General features: G+C 37.8%; 1 pseudogene; it reads left to right on the forward strand.

Annotated features, from left to right (window-relative positions):
* The first annotated feature begins 16,726 nt into the window (after positions 1 to 16,726).
* On the forward strand, positions 16,727 to 17,690 carry LOC115292641 (annotated as a pseudogene).
* Positions 17,691 to 18,234: the final 544 nt, after the last annotated feature.

The raw sequence follows: 18,234 nt of genomic DNA on the forward strand, positions 1-18,234 counted from the left end.
AATGGCCCTCCAGGCATGTTTATATTGTCACCTCTGGAACCTGTGACTATATTACCTTACATGGCAAAGGGGACTTTGCAAATGTGATTAAGAGCGTGGACCTTGACGTAAGGAAATTATCCTTATTATCCTGGTGCATTTGATTCAATCATGTGAGCCCTTCAAAACGGAAAAACTTGCCCAGCTCCAGGGAACGAGAGAGATGGCAGTATGAAGAGGACTTGGCCTGTCACTGCCAGCATGAAGATGCAGGAGGGCTCATGAGCCTAGAAAAGGTAAGAAATGGATTCTCTTCTAGAGCTTCCAGAAAGGAATGCAGCCCTGCTGACGTTGATTTTAGCTTACTGAAACACACATTGAACTTATGACCACCAGAACTGCAAGCTAATAAATTGGTATTGTTTAAGCCACAAAATCTGTGGCAATTTGTTACAGCAGTAGTAAGAAACTTTGACAGGCATGACTACCAGGGGGCATGGCTCAGTAGGAGATCTTCGGACCTGGTACCACAGTTGACCTACAAGAGTACCCTCTTAGGAATTTAGAAGTAGAACTCAAAAATCATTCACTCTCTTAGACAAAAAACATTAAACCCAGAAACTGCTAACTGTAGCCCATTTTCTAATGAATGTTCTGTAAAATCAGAGTATACCATTTGTAATTTTTAAAATAAATTAATGATAGCAATGCTGATTGAAAAGTGGAAATTCTCAGATACTTAATATTTCATATTTCTTGTTGGACAGAAACTTTACTGATTCATCAGTCTATTTCCTTGAACCGTGAAATCATTTCAGCCTAGAAAAGTCATTTTGCCTTAATTAATAAATTGCTTGGGTAAGAAAGAAATGTGTACATATGACTTTGGAGATATAATATAAATACTTAAATGTAGCTGATCTTAAACAAGAATAAAAATGTGTAAACCTAAGTATCTTGAGAGTAGAGTTTAAGAAACTAAGAATTAAATATTTGACTTGTCTACCTCACAAGAAGGCAACTAATCTGTGCCAACAAGCTGGAGATAACTAGTCTGAGAGAGGTTATTTAGGAATTTCTTGTACACATTGTTATATAACTATACATCAAGTTTGCCTACAGGACAATGAGGCAAAAATAAGCTAAATTCTCAATAATGTACTTTTGCTTTGCCTTCTTCAATGGTTCTGTTATTCCTACAAGCAAAAAACTGAAATATAAATTTAAAGAGTACAAGGTTATCCTGTTTTCAACTACCTCTTATTCTTCTTTCTACTCACCATAACTTCCTTCCCCAGCAAATCTGTAATGAGAGGCTTGGCCAAGTTTGTGTTAATGAAAAGCTGTGTTTTTAACTTGTTTAGAATAAACATAAAGTTTAACACAGAGATAAAAAAGAACTGAGCTAGAATCATCCCTTAATACCAAAAAACTTTGGTGAATGAGGACAACCCTTGCATGTCTCTGTCCTACCCATCTAGATAGGGGACAGATATGAAAGCACCAAGAAAAAGTTACAGTTGCTTTGATAAAACCCAAGCTATTGGGCAAGATTAAATTAATGCAATATGTGGGTGATCCAAGGAGATACAGGAGGTCAAATATTTAATAAATTCACCCACAGTACTATTTATTATACTTATTATACAATTGAATGGGTTGATTTTTTTTGTCCTGATAAGAAAAACAAATACATCCTAAGAATGCTTCCATCTATTTTATTTTTAAAATAATTTTATTAAAAAATAAATAAATAAAAATTTAAAAATAATAAAATAATTTTATTATTCTTATAATAAATGTTTTAAAGATTGCTTTTCTACTCGACTCCTTCAAAAAATATAGAGCTGAAAACATATTATCAGATTATTTTAAGAAATATATATCATATATATATATTTCAAGAAACATATATCAGATTATTTCAAGAAATAATCTCTCCCCCTATGGCCCCGATGACCAACCACTGCAAAGGAAAGGCGGGTGCAGTACAAAATAACTTGGTCCCTGTTCCTTTCGATTTTAGTCAGTTGCACCAGGCAATCTCACTGAGACGGGAAGTCTCAGAAGTAGGAACCATGGACTACTCGCCTTCCTTTGCCCGCTCAGTCCCCAGCAGAGCCAATGGCACACATTCACTTGACCTTCGTTCATGCCTTCTTTTCCATTCTCATTGTACTTCAGATTTCAGGTCCTTATTATCTCTCTCCCCTAAACTATCTTTTTTTTTTAATGTTTTATTTATTTTTGATACAGAGAGAGACAGAGCATGAGAGGGGGAGGGGGAGAGAGAGAAGGAGACACAGAACTGGAAGCAGGCTCCAGGTTCTGAGCTAGCCGTCAGCACAGAGCCCGACGTGGGGCTCGAACCCATGAACATGAGATCTGACCTGAGCCACCCCAGGCGCCCCTCCCCTAAATTATCTTTAAAGCCTCTCAACCAGTCACTACCCTTGGGCTTTATCTTCCACAATAGAGCCATCTTTCACACAGTTACACTCCTAAAATCCAGGCTTGAGTGTTAGGTTAGTCAGATTTCTAAAACCCATGCCTAGCTCACCCACTGCAATGGTGTCTGTTGCCAACAGAATAAAATTTAAACTCTATATAATAGTAAAGACCCCTGTAATTTCAGTTGAAGGTCCTCTGTCTTATTCCCATCTGCCATTCCCATGTTCCTCCTTCTCCTTCTCATCTCTAGCCTCACCCCTACTACTCCTAAACATGCACTGCAATTTCCACCTTTGCTTACACTGTTTCCTCTACTTAAAATACCTTTCTTCTTACCTCATTTCCAAATTCTGCCCTCTCCCTAAAGCTTTGGTTCCCCACTCCCAAGTAAGAAATAATCTCTCCTATGTGTATGTAATATGGTGCTTTATTTTTATGTTTACTACATCCCCCATCATAGGCTGTCCTGTAATATGGTTGTTCGTGCAAATGAGGTCAAGGATTGTGCCTCATCCTTCATAACACAGAGCTTTGCTTATATGGAACCTTGGTCATTAACTTTTTGCTAAAGTGAAATCAAAAGGCCAATCTAGAGAAATAAGGGGATGGGGTTGGACGGATGATATTCTATTAAAGTGAAAGGTTACCATTCTTAATTTGACAAATTCTAAATTCATTTGCACCATGAAGAACTCACCCTAGAACTAGTACTTGGGCAAAAGAAAAGTGAATCTCTAAGCAAAAAGCTTAATGATAAAAACAAATCCATTACTTTTAAATTTTTTATTTCAAAATCTTTGTTTTATCTCCTGGGACCTTTCCCAGTAAACGCTGGAGGACTGGCTGGAACTGAGTCATGGATTCCACATGTTTTATCTTTAGCACAGTGTCCTAGGCAGTGTGGACCAGAATTATCCACACACATGCCATTAGCCACAAAGAGCCTACTTGTGGCTCACTTACCATAAGCCAATCATCTGAGCGAGGGACAGGAGGAGCTGAGGTGACCATGTGGATGGTTTTTCATCACTTCCATTCCAAGACTATCATGCAGGAAATTAATTCTATTTATTGACCTCTCCCTGCCAATATCTGCCATGAATCCACAGTATGCTAGCAGACAATACACATAGAAGCCAGGGGTAACAAGCACCATGCATTGTGCCCAGGAAAATGACTATATAACATAGTGATGATGGGAACAGGTTCTGGATTTAAATCATGACTATACCCCTTGCTAGCTGCATAATCTTGGGAAAATTACTAAACCTATCTGTGCCTCAGTATCTTTACATCTTCAAAGGGGATAATAATAGTAACTACCATTTTCCCCACTATTAGAAATATCTTAAGTTTGTTACTTAATTTACATATGGAAAATATGATAATTTCTGGCCAGAATTAGCACACTCAATAAATATTAGTTTTCACTATTACCATTATTATTATTTTAATTAATGAAAAGATGTCTAAAAGAGAGCATAACTGAAATCAACAATATAAAGAAGAAAATAGATTTTATAATCATTACTTTTTTTGGGAACATCTACACACATAATCAACCATAAAACCCCAAACAAAATTAATAAAATCCAGATGTGTATTTATCATATTCATCTGGCAAAAGTTCCAAATATATTTATTAATAAATGCTAATATATGACTTTTCATCTCACACTCCAAGAAGAGCTCTTTAACAGTTAATTTATCTAGTATTTTCATCCTATTCTCCACCAAACCCTGGATGGGCTAATTAATATAATATCAACTGTTGTGCTGGCATATTCTCCGCCTCCCACTAACAGTCTCTTAAGAAAGACTGAAGAGGTGAGAAGAGATTATGGAAGCTCAAAAACAATCAGTGGTAAATATGGGCAAAAGATGAAGACCCAAATCCAGGCAAAACACCAGATAAACCATCATCTGACTATCAATTTCTGAATAATTGTGCATTGATTTTAGTAAACAGCGAAGTAAAGATATATTTGAAAGTATATGTTTTCAGCAGCACAGCCTAAGAAGTAGTGATTTGAATTTGGTAGAGTTGAATTTCTACAGCTCTTGAGACTATATCTCTATCCCCAAATGGTAAAATAATCAACGGATTCCATAAAAATAGTATTATAAGAAGTCATTTGATTTCTAAAAAAAAAAATCTTGGCTTCCATAGTGGTATTTGGAAGGTTGTTTTAGAAAAATTTTATTAGCCTGAAAAAGACAGTAAATGAACATCCCAGCTGTTAGTCCATGAAATAAAGCAATGTGTTTTCTCCTGCTTCATTATATATATTTAACTATCAAATGCCAACCAGCCCTTCCCAAAAATTCAACTTTTAAACTAATTTAACTCTAAGAGCCATACTTAAGGGGAAAATGGCAGTGTTCCTAAAGGGACAAGATATACTAATATATCTTACTGACTGTCTTATTCCATGTTTGACTCCCAGACGTACTACCAAACCTACTATTTTTCCTCTTCTGGAATTCCCATCAGAAATGTGTGTCTTCTTAAGAAAACCATTTTTGAAAGTACAAACAAAATCCTGTTGGTTCTCTAAGTGTCTCACAATCATGTTGTGGTCTCTGCAGAGAAATGAATAATAAAATAAACTCATCTGGGCCATACAACTTGACGTGGTGGTAATATTCATGTGCCAAAGATGAACCTTGAACTCCAGAGCATGTGAGAGCATATAGCCCATATTTGACGCCTTTATAACTTTCATCCCAGAAAGTCACAGGAACATGGAGAGTCAAGGAAGTTGTGGTCAGCAATTTCATTGCTGCCCCAACAGGGATTAATTATACTTGTCCTCATAAATACAAGATCAGATGATACCAGCAGTGTCAAGGTGTGTGCTAGTACACAAATGTTCTCCATCCTGCTCATATTTGGGACTACCTCAATGTCACTACATTGAGCCTCCACTGTGTTTGAAGAAACTGTATGTCCAGGCTCTTTGAAAATGGTAAAAAAATAAGCAGTTTAAAAACAGTACAAACTAATAGTTAAGGAGAGGGAGGAAGGCAAACCATAAGAGACTCTTAAATACTGAGAACAAACTGAGGGTTGATGGGGGTGAGGGGGAAAATAGGTGATGGACATGGAGGAGGGCACTTTCTGGGATGAGCACTGGGTGTTATATGGAAACCAACTTGACAATAATCTATTAAAAAAATAAAATAAGATAAGATAAAATAATAAAAATACAAAAATAAAAACAGTACAAACTGAAATCTTGTTAATTTTTATTAATCTCTAACAGTATGAAACTGAGCAGTTTGTTTATGCCTGTCTGGGTGCCTGACTTTTTCCAGGAGAGGGATATTAGGAAGGCTGAGAGCTAACAGCATCACGATGCTCTACTTGGGAAAGCTTAAGAATCATCCCTTCTTATAAACAAAAAATTATAGTCACATCAGACTGTACTGTATATTGTACACACAATGAAAATTTCTTGAAATTAGTATTAATCTCATGTCTGTATATATTTTCTTAAAAACCAGCAGCTCACACACAATTGTAATGGTGGCCAAATGATTGCTGTTTTGAATTTTGTCAACAAACACTTTAGAATAATCTGGGACCAGAATGTTTATCACAAGGGACCTCATATCCTCTTCTCTATTTCTAAGGACAAGACAGACTTGTATGTACATGTTCAGGAGTGCAATACAGTATTATTAGCACATAAAACAGTCTGAGGTGTCTTAATTTTGCTAAGTGTGATGATGGCTACAAACGAAGTGAGTTAGAGAACATGGTCTTCAATGATACCATCATTTTGTTAAACATCATAGCAACTCTGTATAAGAACTTAAAGTTCTCTCATGAGCTAATGTACTCCTCCTAAGATGTGGCAATTCCTTTGCAAAGCATTCTATGAAATGCTTTCCAAGGCAAAGTAGTGAAGATGTTTCAATAACTCAACATCCTCAGAGGCTTCTAGTGGGAAAATAGTCAGGAAAGGCAAGCCCCTGTATTGTCAGACTTTACACATGGACTTAGACCTTTGTTCTAATGTCAGAGTTAATTGACTGAAGCTGTGGAATGAAAGTGAAACAAATTTCATATTATATGCAATGAATCATGTACGTATACCTGAGGGAGAAAATGTAACTATCATGAAATGTCAATTCCAAAAATGTAAAAGTGGTATATTACAAACTGCCTTGTTTCATAGGTATGCTTCCATGTCTGATCAGTTCATGTAGCAATTCTACATAAAACCGTCCTGAGTAGTAATAGAGGTAAATATATATTTACATAGAAGTTAAATATTTTCCCCAATTGCTAGGTTTTTATTTTATTCAAATTTTATTTGCACTGAATTCCAAAACAATTTTAAAAGAAAAAAAAATATTCTTCAGAAAGAAAAACTTCCAGACTTGTAAATAAATGAATGAGTGAACAAAATCTATACATAAAACGTAAAAACTAATAAAACTTAAAGTTTCAAAATAAATGCCATCCTTGTATGTATGAAACTGGTTAAGACAAATGTTACAATAACCTATCAATATATTTTATAATTTCCCTCAGTCTCTCTGCAAAGGCTCTGCAGGAAGCGAAATTACGTTACAATACAGAAAGGTATATCAGTTTTTAACCCCTCCAACCTTTATGAAATAGACCAAGCCCCTGAAAACCCACGTTAAGGCTACAAATGACATAAATTATAGAGAAATTTAGAAGGCCTTGGAAATAGTATTTCATTAGATACTGCCAAAATTCCGTGAACTGCTACTTCACAAAGACAGAGTATTTAAAATTCACCTTTAGGGCATTCTTTTACTCACTTACAAGAAAAGAAGAGAAGGGGCATCTTGTGCATTTTAGATATCTGTGACTTCATTTACAGGAAAACTTCCTCTGAATTTAAATAGAAATACTCTTGTGGACAAGCATGTCTTTCCTTTTAATGTGCTTACAAACCACTCAGGGACTTTGTTAAAATGCATATTCTTCTTCCTGCAGGTCCGGAGGAGGATCTGGGATCTCTCTCCTTTCTAACAAGCCTCCGGGGGAGGGTGATATTGCTGATCCTGCCTCACCATGAAGAGCAGGATCCTGAGGACTTACAGTAGCTGACAAACCACTTCAGAGTCCCTTAAAATCATCAGCATCTCTAGGAACTCTGACTTTAACTCAAGATCCTAGCTGCTCAAGTAAGGAATCTAGATTTTTATTTCTAATACCGTTAGATTTATTTTCTAAAACTAGCTACTTACATAAAGAGCCAGAAAGACCTAAGACCTTTAGCAATTTTTCTATTAAAAAAAAGATAATAACTTAAGCGAAGAACATATTACATTCAGCTTCTTCTAATTGATACTATTTAAAGATTTCTATAGCCCACAGTAAATCATAGAAGAATCTAAATGAATGTTATATATGTGTGTATTTGATGTATAGAGAGTTAGGATTGGATTCATCTCCTGGATGATATCAGTTGCCAATTGGCTAAGCTTAAGAAATCCTGAACACTGGTTTGGCCAGAATCCTGCCCCCACAACCTGGCTGACAGCTTTATCAACAACCCAGGAGGGAGAACAGGCGCCAGCCTGGCCTCCATCTCTGCGATGCCAACTGTAGTCTGAATGTTTGGGCTTATCAGTAAGAGAAGCAGGCAGGCCCTAAAGCTCTAGATGAGCATATGTTACTTTTACTAACAACAACAACAAATCTGTGATATTCCGAAAGTGCATGCACTTTTAAGGCAATGATGATGTAAGCAATCATCAATATAAACTCCTCAGGGACAACTTACTGAATATTATAATCAAAATATCAATAATCACATTGATTAAAATCACTTTTATTAACAAATATACTGCTCAGACATCTAGAAGGCAAACCATATGAAAAAAACAATAACAGAACAATAAACAGAGCAGGGGGCCAGGCAAGATAAGTCAAATCCTTCTTCACCTTCATGGAGAAAGAGCCTGTATAGAAAGTTGGTGTGAATTTCTTGTTCCTTTACTATTTTTATAGAGTGAAGCTATGCTAGTGGCTTAAGATTCCCCTGCAAACCTCTCTATCATTCACTCATCAATTTTCCAAAAAGTTGGCTAGAGGTGACAAGAGGGGAGTGACATCACCAAAGACCTCCAAAGGGATAAGCAGCTCAGTCTTGGCAGTCTTGCTCTAGGGATAAGGCTGTTCTAGAGGCAAGGATGGCTAGAAAGACGCAACTAGCTGTTCATTGGGACAAGCTAGTAAGCACTAAATTATTATTAACCTTATTGTTTCATAATAAGACTTAACTGAAAAGTAGCTAAGACACCCATTAGGATGGCAATCATGAAAAAAGAAAGCAAGAAGGAAGGGAGGGAGGTAGGAAGAAAAGGAAGGAAGGAAGGAAGGAAGGAAGGAAGGAAGGAAGGAAGGAAGGAAGGAAGGAAGGGAGGGAGGGAGGGAGGGAGGGGGGAAGGGAGGGAGGGAGGGAGGGAGGGAAGAATAAGAGTTGGCATGGATATGAAGATATTAGGATCCTTGTGCATTTCATTGCTAGTGGAAACGTAAAAATGGTGTAGCCATTGTGGAAAACTATATGATGGTTCTGCAAAAAGTTAAATATACAAGTACCATTCGATCAGGCAATTTCATTTCTGGGTAAATACACAAAAGAATTGAAAACAAGAACTCAACAGATATTTGTACACCAATTTTCACTGCAGCATTATTTCACAACTGAAAACAACCCAAATGTCCATCAACAGATGAATGGATAAGAACAGAGGTGTATGGGGGGGGGGGGCATGTGTGTAGTATTATCAGCCTTTGAAAAGGAATGAAATTCTACTACATACTACAAGAGGATAAATCTTGCAAACATTATGCTAAGAGAAATAAGTCCGACACAAAGGGGTAAATATTGTATCATTCCACTTAAGTGAGATACCTAAGATAGCCAAATTCACAGAGATAAAAAGTAGAGTAGAAGTTACCAGGGACCAGAGGAGGAGAAACAGGGAGTTATAATTTAATGGGTAGTCTTTCTATTTGAGATGATGACAAAGTTCTAAAACTATATAGCAATGATGGCTCAACAATGGTCTGAATGTACTTAATGCCACTTAATTGCCAGAGTGATTATATTTAATGCCACACTTTAAAATAGTTAAAATGGTAAATTTTGTTGTATATATTTTACTCTAATAGAAAAACAGAAAAAAGAATCATTGAACACTTAATCTGATTTCAAACTTTCCTCTTTTATTCTCCCCCATAAATTAAATGTGGACAATTGTTCAAAAGAATTAAAAAACTAAAATAAAAAAGTGTATCTTTAGGGATGGACACATGCACTTGGAAGCATTTTGTCTGTTTTATTTCTCTATCGTTAGCTCTATTTTATTATTGCGTGAACTAATACAAAGGACCAGATTCACAGAAATCAAGCTCTTAGCCAGTAAGCTTCCAGTATTGAGGTTTTGTACTGATATGAAATATTCAAGTAATCCAGAACTCAGGCAAAGCAGAGATAAGTCTGGAATATTGAGGGAGGCCCCATGGGTCCTTCCCTCCCATGATGAGCACATGCTCCCAGGCCCAGGGTTATAGATAAAGTTTCCAATGGAGAATTTATGGGGCTCTCTCACACAGTAAGGGAGCATTTCATTTGTGAAACATCTCTGTTTTGTTTTTTTGATATAATTTATTGTCAAATTGGCATCTATATAACAGCCAGTGCTGATCCCAACAAGTGCCCTCCTCAATGACCATCACCCACTTTCCGTTCTCCCCAGCCCCCATTAACCTATTTGTTCTCTGTATTTAAGAGTCTCTTATGGTTTGCCTCCTTCCTTCTCTGTAACTATTTTGTTTTCCCCTTTCCTTGCCCAATGCTCTTCTGTTAAGCTTCTCAAGATCCATATATGAGCGAAAACATGATATCTGTCTTTCTCTGACTGACTTATATCACTTAGCATAATACCCGCCCGTTCCATCCACGTTGCTACAAATGGCATGATTTCATTCTTTCTTATTGCCAAGTAGTTTTCCATTGTATATATAAACCACATCTTCTTTATTCATTCATCAGTTGATGGACATTTAAGCTCTTTCCATGATTTGGCTCCTGTTGAAAGCACTGTTATAGACATTGAGATGCATGCCCCTATGCATCAGCACTCCTTTATCCCTTGGGTAAATCGCTAGCAGTGCTATTGCTGGGTCATAGGGGAGTTCTATTGTTAATTTTTTGAGGAACCTCTACACTGTTTTCCAGAGTGGTTACACTAGTTTTCATTCCCACCAACAATGCAAAAGGGTTTCTGTCTCTCCACATCCTCGCCAGCATATACAGTTTCCTGATTTGTTCATTTTAGCTACTCTAACTGGTGTGAGGTGGTATCTCAGAGTGGCTTTAATTTGTATTTCCCAGATGATAGATGAAGTTGAGTATGTTTCATGTGTCTGTTGGCCATCTGGATGACTTCTTTGGAAAAGTGTCTATTTGTGTCTTCTACCCATTTGTTCACTGGATTTTTTGGTTTTGGGGTGTGGAGTTTGGTGAGTTTGTTATAGATTTTGGATACTAGCCCTTTATCCAATATGCCATTTGCAAATATCTTTTTCCATTCTGTCAGTTGCCTTTTAGTTTTGTTGATTGCTTCCTTTGCAGTGGAGAAGCTTTTTATCTTGATGAGGTCCCAATAGTTCATTTTTGCTTTTGATTCCCTGACTTTGGAGATGTGTCAAGTAAGAAATTGCTGCACCTGAAGTCAAAGAGGTTGTTGCCTGCTTTCTCCTCTACATGAATTCAGCAAAGTCACAGGGCAGAAAATCAATGTACAGAAATCAGTTGCATTTTATACAACAATAATGAACAACAGAAAGAGAAATAAAGAAAATGATCCCATTTACAATTGCATCAAGAACCATAAAATACCTAGAAATAAACCTAACCAAAGATGTAAAAGATCTGTATGCTGAAAACTAAAGAAAGCTTATGAAGGAAATTGAAGAAGACACAAAGAAATGGAAAAATATTCCATGCTCATGGGTCAGAAGAATAAATATTATTAAAATGTCAATACTATCCAAAACAATCTATACACTTAATGCAGTCCCAATCACAATTGCACTGGAATTCTTCTCAAAGCTAGAACAAATAATTCTAAAATTTATATGGAACCACCAAAGATGCCAAAGAGCCAAAATAATACTGAAGAAGAAAACCAAAGTGGGAGGCATCACAATCCCAGACTTTAGCCTCTACTACAAAGCTGTAATCATCAAGACAGTATGGTATTGGCACAATAACAGACACATAGACCAATGGAATAGAATAGAGAACCCAGAATTGGACTCAAAAATGTATGCCCAACTAATCTTTGACAAAGCTGGAAAGAGTTTCCAATGGATAAAAGACAGTCTCTTTAGCAGATGGTGCTGGGAGAACTGGACAGCAACATGTAGAAGAATGAAACTAGACCACTTTCTTACACCATACACAAAAATTAACTCAAAATGGATGGAAGACCTAAATGTGAGGCAGGAAACATCTCTGTTTTATACCTGAGCTTTCAGGTCCATTTTTAAGGATATCCTGTGAAGTTCATAGAAGGATCCTCCTGCAAGTACCTACTTGGAGGTACAGAATCATTTTGTCTAAGAGATTAGACAGGATTACCTGCCTTCTCCTCCAACCCATGTAGGACATTCCTTGGTAGTTAGGGAGAAACTGGATTATGCCTTAACTCCTTCCTACCCATTGACCAAGTATTCTCACTGCACACATAAACTAATAAACAGGTACTTGTCTTTAGAAATAATCATTTAATGTACAAACATGGTATGATATTTCCATGGAAGTTTTCTACTCCTAAAGCCTGATGTCTAGACCTCTGTATTAGGAACACTCCCTAAACAAGTGCATCAAACTATATCTGGTGATGGTGAAACAGAAACGACAACTCTCTTCCCAGGGTCTCTAAGCCCTCATATAGCTTGACAAGTTGGAAGGAGCTATAGGCAAGGAAAACCTAAAGGAAACAGCAAATTGTTTTTCCATCAGTCACATTTTAAGCTAAAAGGAACTGAAAGATCATTTCATCAATGCCTCAGAAGGGCTCTCCAGGGTCTTCCTCGCTTACTCCATCTTTCTCGTTCTCTGTTGCCAACCTGTGATATCAGAGCTCCTGCTCTTCGCCTCCCCTCTAGGACTGCAGGATTCAGACACTTCTTTGCATCCCAGGTCAACTTTGCTTTTAACATAACACAAATTGCACCAAATCTTTGGTTAGGCCTTAGCCCATTCCATCCATGTCCTAACTCTCCAGGACAAGAGCTGGATCAGAAGAGAAGCTAGATAAAACTCCCAAAGCCTCAGGGGTGCCTGAGTGGCTCAGTAGGTTAAGCATGTGACTCTTAATCTCAGCTCAGGTCATGATCTCATGAATTTAAGCCCCACACTGGCAGCAAGGAGCCTGCTTGGGATTCTCTCTGTCTCTCTTTCTCTTTACTCTTCCTCTCCTCAGGTGCTCTCATGTACTGTCTCTTTCTCTCAAAAAAAAAAAAAAATCCCAAAGCCTGAGAGCTGGTGGTGGCTGCTGCCACCACCCCAACCTGACCACCATGCAGAAAACTTGGCCCTTTCACCATCACTTGTCCTTTGCACAAGGTTTCCCACTCTGTTCCTCCTCCTTGCAAATGTGAGCAAAAGAGAAGGGGAGGTGCATAGACCCTGGAGTCTTAAAACTCTCCTCAAAGTCCCCTGATGGTGGTGGTGGGTCTGGACTCTTCCACCAGTGCCTCAAATTCTGAGATTAACAATGGTGCCACGGAGTCCTGGGATTGGAACCAAAGTTGGCACTTCAGCCATGAGTATATAAGGTCTCTAATTAATCCCACTTGGCTTCATACAGTTATTAAGTAGAAGTGTCTTTGGCATTGCTTGAATCACAGATTTAGCTCTGCCTTCTGATGACAGCTACAAAGCCCTTTCTTCAAAGCATGTAGCTATGAAAGCAGAAAGAATAATTTGCTTCTTATAGATATATGCCCTGGACAAGGGACATCTGCTGGGTGAAATACAACCAGAAACATAATCATAACGACTAAAACAATCCTTTTTGTAGATAGTGCCATATGCAATTTTCATACCCTTGGAAAGCATGGTAGTTTAAAATGAATGGCGTATCACAGTTTACAAAGTATTTTCACCAGTTTTCCCATTAGAAAGGAAAATAGGGAGTAAATGTCACAACAACTTTAAAAATAACAGAAGAAGACATAAGCCTGGTTTTATGGGCTTTTCAGAAACTCATCATGCTAGATAATTCATTCACTGGAGGAAAATGATTGGGTTTCAGCTACAGAATGTGTTTCCAAGAGCTTCTGTTATGATCACACCCATCCTTTACAATCATTACATTTCAGGCTCTGAAGAATGCAAAATATGATTTTTTATCTGTGTCGGAGAAATGCAAGAAAACATTTCCACGAAGCTAACTTTGGCAGACAGTCTGCTTGATTGCCACAATGTGTTTGATGTAGACTCTGGACACAAAGCAAACCCCTGAAGTTGGAAATGACAACTGATGCTATTTCCAAAGCCTGCCAGTGGCTGGTGACCATTTCCTGCCTGGTCCTGAGTGCTTGTCTCCTAGCAGTAGTTTCCCGTGCACGTGTGTGCCCCACCAGTGTTCTCTGGGTGGCTGATCTACAAAATATTTGGAATTTATGACCAACTTTTCCCACAGACAATTGGGCTAATATATTAAATGCTGTTACATGCTGTTTGATTATTGAGGATGCTATAAGATCTTGGTTACTGTTATGATTTCTTTATCAGCAATATGAAGTAATCCCAACACATACAACACATCCTTCAGAGCCAGGGTGAAAAATGAATTATTTGACACTTCTCAGAAAACAGAAGAGGAAAGGAGAAATATAGATTCTATCCTAGAATAGCCCAAAGATAGCCTCTCTTTTCTACTAAGAGTTTCATTCTCTCTCTAGAGTTCTAATGTATGTCAAATCACTTTTCACATGAATTCTCAAAAGTTTGAATGTCACTAAGAATTTCAAAGCAGAACAATCTATCGTTGAAAAAGAAACCTTTCCCCATTACAAAAATGATTATTCAAACACCATACTAAGCTGTCATCTCTTCAATTTAGAAAAGTAATACCATAAAGTATTTAACATCATACTTAGTAAAAATAAAGGATATAACAATTGACTTTGACTAGAAAGAAGGATAATGAAGCTAACTCCTACCAAAGAAGAAAAATAAATCAACAACTAACTTAAGACCAAACTTCAACATCAATTTTATATTTGCCCTTTTAAGGGGACAAGAGTGTGATAGGGTTCATGTGGATTCAAATGTTCCTGCTAGTATTAATTTCATGTTTGAAATGATGGATTCATTCCTCATGTATTGAGCATCTACAGTGTGCCAGGCACTTTTATAGAGACAGAATAGAGCAGTGAACAAAACAGACAAAGTCTCTGACTTCATGGAGATTTTAGGGCACTCTATCTAATGTAATTACAATAAAAACTATGGATACATTGATATCCAAATTTATAAAGCAGTCATCTTATATGCACCCACAACTCAGTACAAACCCATAGTACCCTGCTGTGAACCTCATTTTGGTAGCCAATCCCTCATTCCTAGGGATCAAGGCAAGACAACAAAAGTTGCCTCTTTAATCCCAGAGTCAGACTTGAGCCAATTCCTGTGCCTGTTTTGGCTTTTTCTACTCAGTCCTAATTTGTACCAGACTATACCAATCCACATGCCCCAACTCTGGAGAGCTACCCTCCTCCACTGAGAAACTGCCTCCAGCAACAGGCCGGTGGCAGGAACCCACCTGCTGCTTCTGGTCTGCTCAGTGTCCTCAAGGCCTTTCGCTCTTACCCCATTTCATCACATGGCTTCTCTGACCTGCATGTAGCAACACAGAACTTCTTTCTTAAAGTTCCCAATCTGTCTGGATTGCTGAATGGAAAACAGCAATTCTTACCCATCGTTAGAGTGAGACTGGTTAACTCCTCAGGCCACCTCTTTGCTATTTGGAGGCAGAAACTAGTTTCTGAAACACTGCAGAATGATTCCTCCTGTTCACATAGCCCTTCCTCAACCCATCTCTTGTATAGTTTTTTGATATAAATGCCACCCCCTGGAAAGTTCATTTCAATAGACCTCAAGTGGAACCCAGATAACTATTTGTTTTAACTAAGTGGGTCATTCACCCACCTGTGCACCTGTGTTTCGGAGCATTAAATTAATTGATTAATTAAAATTAATTAAAATACACTTGTTGCAGTGACCTTTGCACAATGCAACTTGCCCTCACATGCATCTTTCCCAGTCTTCCTCCAGAAATACCACCTTCCACCAGTATATTCAACCTTCACATTGCATTTCTGACCACACTTGGGTTGCATTGTTCATGATCTCATCCATCCCCATCCCTTTTATTCTCTTAAGTGATCTTAGCCTCAGTGCAGCCTCTATTTGATTCTTTCTATAATTTATTTCTTATCTACCTATATTAGACTCTCGTCAAAATATAGGGTAACACCTTTGTGTAGGCTAGACTTGAATTTAAAGTCTTTTCAAACAAGTAATGACCAACTTACTTCATTTAGCATAATATCCTCTTGCTCTCTCCATGTCATTGCATATGGCAAGATATCTCTTTTGGATGGCTGAGTAATATTCCATTGTGTATATATATCTTCTTTATCCATTCATCAGTCAATGGACATTTGGATTCCTTTCATAAATTGGCTATAGTAAGTCAGTCATAGAAAGCCAAATATCATATGATCTCCCTCATAGGTAGAATTTAAGAACAAAGCAGATGAACATAGGGGAAGGAAGTAAGAAAAAGAAAGAAAGAGTGAGGTAAACCACAGGAGATTATTAACCAGAGAGAACAAACTGAGGGTTGCTGGAAGGGAAGTAGGCAGGGGGATAGGTAAAATGAGTGACAGGTATAAAGGAGGGCACTTGTGATGAGCCCTGGGTGTTAATGTAAGTGATGAATTACTAAATTCTACTCCCCCAAACAATATTACACTATATGTTAACTAACAAAAATTTAAATAAAAATTAGAAACAACAAAAAAATATTTTTTTTTAAAAACAAATAATGATGGAAACAATAACCTGGAAATCAAACTGCTATCTTGCTTCCCCTACAACTTCCATCCAAAATAATTAAACAGAGTACTCTGACTGTGGGCCAGCCTGGATCTGACTGGGACATGGGCATCTATGGCCATCTTAGCTTCCTGGGAAAAGGCAATGTGAGCCTAGATTTCTTTATTGGGAATGAAGTAACAGAAAAAGCAACATGTACCATGAAGTGGCCACCCCGCTATGACTGTCACTGGATGGAAAGGTCTACAGAGCAAGTGGCCTTTAAACACCTAAAGCAGGATTTGAAGGTCATTACTTTTTTCTGTTTAAACCTCCAGTAAATGCTCCCATAAATACACTGCTGAAATAACATTTGAGCCCTTCAAAACTCCAGGCTTATACATAGCCATGCAGCTGTTCTTGCACTGGCAACACCCTGAGCATCAAAACAAGAAAGAAACTTGGGGTACCTGGGTGGCTCAGTCAATTAAGTAGCCAACTCTTGACTTTGGCTCAAGTCATAATCTCACAGTTCATGGGTTTGAGCTCACCATTCGGTTCTGCACTGACAGTGCAGAGCCTGCTTGGGATTCTCTTTTTCCCTCAATCTCTGCCTCTCCCCTGTCCATACACTCACTCTCACTCTCTTACTCACACACACTCTCTCTCTCTCAAAATTAATATATAAAACTTTTTTAAAAGTAAGAAAATTGATAGTGACTGGTGTGATACCAGTTAGTGAAGATGACATCAGGGCTGTCCTTCCCGTAGCTGAAAGACACGTGATAGACAGCTGTGGTGAGCACATTCCAGTCACAGGGTGAGCTATACCATATTTCATTCAGCACCTGCTGAGAGGCTGAGAAGCAGGAATTCCTCCAGAGCAATCCCTGGAAACAGCTATGGAAGTAAAGAAGCACTATAGTTACGTCTGTCCTGATTTAGTAAAAGAATTTAGCAAGTATGACCCAGAAGAGCCAAGTGGATTAAGCAGTATACTGGAATCAAGGCAATCTCAAAGAAAGAATTTTCCACTGACGTTCATTATGACAGATCCTTGGGACCTGAAATCTTTTTCATGCAGAATTCGCTAATCCAGACTTCACTCAAGCTACCTTAGAAGTAGTAGATGAAGTAATTTAAAATTACCGTACTGGTGTCGGGGTTCTCTCTGCAGGAACACTGATGTCACTGAACTGGGTGTGCGAGGATGCTGAGTGTCACTTTTCTATTCTGAAGGGAAAAGGTGACCAAGTAAAAGATACATTTCAAAAAGCAGCCTTGTATATAACAAGATATTTAATGCCACTGAATTGTACACTTAAAAATAGTTAAAATGGTAAATTTTATGCTCTTTTTAGGTTTCCATAGTCAAAGAAATAAATTTAAGGAAACATTTTTAAATAGCCGAATGATATTTGCCATTATTCATTTATGGGAATTTCAGTAGTTAGGACAAGGGATTTCAGTAATTAGGAATTGCTACCATTTTCACTATTGCTCCTTTTCCCCGTATCCTGACATGGTGAAGAAATGATGTTTTAGTGTCTCTTCCTTTCCTTATAAGGGCATTAATTCCACCATGGAGGCTCATGACCCTCATGACCTAATCTAAGCTGAATTACCTCCCAAATTACCTCTTCATATCGTCACATTGGGAGTAAGAGCTTCAACATATGAATTTGGG

This window comes from Suricata suricatta, chromosome 5, assembly GCF_006229205.1.
Source record: "Suricata suricatta isolate VVHF042 chromosome 5, meerkat_22Aug2017_6uvM2_HiC, whole genome shotgun sequence".
Lineage (NCBI taxonomy): Eukaryota > Metazoa > Chordata > Mammalia > Carnivora > Herpestidae > Suricata > Suricata suricatta.